The sequence below is a fragment of the Pteropus vampyrus genome, unplaced genomic scaffold, assembly GCF_000151845.1.
Source record: "Pteropus vampyrus isolate Shadow unplaced genomic scaffold, Pvam_2.0 Scaffold714, whole genome shotgun sequence".
Taxonomy (NCBI): Eukaryota; Metazoa; Chordata; class Mammalia; order Chiroptera; family Pteropodidae; genus Pteropus; species Pteropus vampyrus.
In genome coordinates, this window is record NW_011889495.1 from 379,675 (window position 1) to 383,709 (window position 4,035).

Sequence of the window (4,035 nt, forward strand, 5' to 3'; positions counted from 1 at the left end):
ACATCTCAGGAAGATGGGCCCTTAAGACTAAGACTCAAGCGTACATAAATCTAACCCTCTGTTTCTTCCTTTTTTCCTCTTTAGCCCAGGCATTCGACCAGCCACAACCAGAACCAGAAAGAGCATTAACGACAATACACAAGGTCATAAATAAGACCACCCCAGACATAGGACAAGATTGCTAGCTGTGCCTAAACCCCAAACCCCCTTCCTATGTCAGGGTAGGAACTCTCCTAAACTTAACTGAGCTCAGCAAGCTTTAAGTAGATTCACTAGCAGAAGTAGTCCTCCAAAATAGAAGAGGTTTAGATTTATTATTTTTAGAACAAGATGGATTATGTATGGCGCTAGGTGAAACCTATTGCTTCTATGCTAATAACTCTGGAGTAATTAGAGAGAGCTTACGACTAGTACAGAAAAATTTAAATGCCAGGGAAAAACAGAGATTAGAATCGAATAACTGGTTTCATAGGATGTTCAATTGGTCACCATGGCTAACAACCCTCCTATCTGCTGTAGCTGGACCTTTAATCACCCTCCTCCTCTTGTTAACTTTTGGCCCATGTTTCCTTAATTTCTTGTTTGCATATATAAGGAAGAGAATTAATTCTATTACATTTTTAGTATTACAAAATAGAGGCTATGAGCAAATTCCACATGAAGAATCAAGGATTTGATTTTTTGCTAAGGCCAGTGGGGAATGTGCTGGCTGGAAAATTACTGCTTGGCTATCGCCCATGGGAACATAGGCTATCACCCATGGGAACATAACATTCTAACAATAAGCTTTCTGCTTCTGTACCCCCACTTGCACACCCGACCTGTGGGTTGACAGGTAGTGAATAGGAGAAAAATAGACATTTGTGTTTAAGACAGAATGAGGAATGGGATTTAGGGCTTAAAAACCCTGTACCTCTACATTTCAGGGCTGCTTAATTTGGGGTCTGCGTACCCCTGGCAGACCCAGCTGGCTGAATAAAGAGTGTGTTTCCTATAACTCACTGGTTTTCTGGTGATCCGTGTGTCTTTTGGGGGCTGGCCGCCACAACAGCTTAAAGTAACACATATGTATTATCTTATACTTCTGCTGTTAGAAGTCCAAAATAGATCTCTCTGAGCTTAAGTCAAGGTACTGTCAAGGCTGTTCCCCTTCTGGAGGCTCCAGGGGACAATCTATTTTCTTGTCTTTTCCAGCTTCGAGAGGCTGCTCGCATCCCTTGACTCAGGCCATCTTAAAAGTCAGCAATGGCTTTTCCATTCTTTGTCACACTGTATCACTCTAACATTCTCCTTCTTTCATTTTTAAAGACACTTGTGATTACATCAGGGCCACCAAATAATCCAGGAAAATTTCCTTATCATAAAGGTCAGCTGATTAGTGACCTTAATTTCTCTTTGCTATGTAAGGATAAATATTTAAAGGCCCCAGGGATTAGAGTATGGACATTTTGGGGGGACTATTATTCTGCCTACCACAGGACATGAAGACAATGGCCACTTCTGGCACTATACAGGGATGTTCCCAACATGAGCCAGAAGGGCTGGAATGCTAGTAATTTATCTGGAGAGGCTGAATATGGTTTTATAATCTCATGCAGACAGTATTTCAGTTTAATGTAGCCTGAAGGAAAACCTGTTATACTAGTTTCCTACCTGAGTTGAATCTGGGAAGCAAATAGGACTCTCAGTTGCTTAATTCCTGTATCTTTTTGTTACCAGATCAAAAGAGGTCTCTCTGCCAGCTTGCGTCTAAGTCAATGAGTTACGTGCAGGTTTTGCAGCAAAGGAAGTAAGAGTTTATTAGAGTTGCAAGTCCCAGAGGCCAGCTATTGCTCAAAGACCTGCCCAACTCCTAGGTGTCTCGAGGGGATAGATTCTATAGGGAAAAAATCCTAGTCATGGAAACTAAGGGAATTGGGATTGTGGGCACTACTGACTGGATGGGGCTGGGGTAATTTATCATCCTCTCAGGTTCTGGAGTCAGCCATGGTGTCATCCCATCTGGTCCAGTGGCCTGGTGGGTGGGCCTGTTCTGCCTCCATGGGCCTGGGGCTGAAACATATCTAAAGCCAAGATGTTAGCCTTAGTTTAACAGAGCTTATTGTCCTCATAATAATAGACCTGAGGCTTTATTCTTAAAAAGATTTGATGCTGGCCAGAACCTTATGTCCTAAGGCTTAATGGTTAAGGGAATATTTATACAAAGGTGGAAGTAAAAAAAAAAAAAAAAAAAAAAACCAAGTGAGTCACAATGTCATTATCTAGGCAAAACCACCTTGAATCAAAGAAAAAGCTATAAGAGAAATCTGGGTGGCTACATTTTCCCCACTTTTTAATTTAAGGTGTATTTGCTGGCACTAAGTTTGCATCAGTGCTTTTGCCCTTTTGTGGAATCCTTTATCCACCAATACTCTCACATCCCTAGTGTGAAACCATGTTCTCACAGTACTTTGTCCTTAGCTCATTTCCTAAGAAGGTTCTACCACTCACCAGAGCCCCTGCTGAAACACACTTGTCACCATCTCTTTTCACTGACAAAAGGTATGAGTTAGCAATACTGATTTGAGTTGTATATGTGTGACACACATGCACAGAAACACATACACAAAATTTACTCTGAGGGTTTAGGTAGGAAAAGGAAATGACCAGAAATAGAAACCCCATGCAAAATTCAGGAGTAAAAGTTAATTTGGGGATAATAAGAGAGATTGCTTCTAAAATTAAACAAAATTACACTGTTTAGGAATATCAATTCTATACTAAGGAATTTGTTTACATTTTTATGAACAATTATATAATTTACCCCCAAACTTAATCTTCCCTTCTGATTTTATGGTGAAGGGTGCCAAGGTTTGGCCACCGTAAAAATGCCTTTTGGGATATTGATTTTAAACTGGTTATTAAGAAACAAAGGACTCAGAACCTTTGACCCTCGCCCTTTGCTGCCTAAGATATTTGGGTGGAAAGGCTCCCTCCAGGAAGGGAATCTTAGCTTATTCACTTTAGCATTAGATAGGAAGGCTCCAGGCAAGGGCCTGTTAACCGATTAGTCCCTCAGTCCCATTGTTTCTGGGTTGCCTAGCAGGAATTTGTTTGCCATTTGTATTCTGCTCTTTTTGACTACCTATGAATTGCCTTTTTTCTCCTTTCAAAATACCAGGGCCCTGTTCCCCTTTCTCTTTTGTCCATAGTGGCCTATAAACCTCAACTGCCTAATGCCTCTTTGGGTCACACTTTTATGGCACTCCTGAATGTGCATTCATGTAATACATTTGGACATTTTCTCCTGTTAATCTGTCCCCATTAATCTGATTCCTAGTCCAGCTATAAGAACTTAAAAGGTGGAAGGAAATTTGTTTTAGCACTCACAGTGGCATTAGTAGTATCCAACTCAGAATTTGAAAACGAGGTCAGAAAGGAAAATCGCCATCTGAAATACAGCTAATATGAATCAAAATGGGGGAAATTAATTATGAACAAGAGTGACCTACCTAGAGAAGTAGCATGGGTTACGAGGGTTATGAGGCGTAACTGCACACAAACTTCGTTTCTTTAATATAGTTTTTTTTCCCTCTGATTCAAGCAAGCAAACTGGTTGTACCCAGATAATGGCATTGTGACTCACTTGCTTTTTTACCCTTCTCCTTCCACCTCTGTGTGCCTGCTCCTTAATCATTAAGCCTTAGGACATAAGATTAACTGAGCCTCAGGCCTATAATCATGAGAACAGTAGGTTTTGGTTAGGATCTTAAGGATAACATCTTGGTTGTAGATGTGTTTCAGCTCCAGGCACATGGAGGCAGAACAACAATCCCCCAGGCCACAGGACCAGACAGGATGGCACCATGGCTGATTCCAGAACTGGACACAATGATCAATTATCTTCAACCTTCTCCAATGGTCCAAACAGTAGCACCCACGATCTCAGTTCCCTTAGTTTCCATTACTACTGATTTTTCCCTATATAATCTGTACTCCCGAGAAACCCAGGGAACCAAGCCTTGAGTGATAGCTCACCTGTGTCTCCAGGACTTG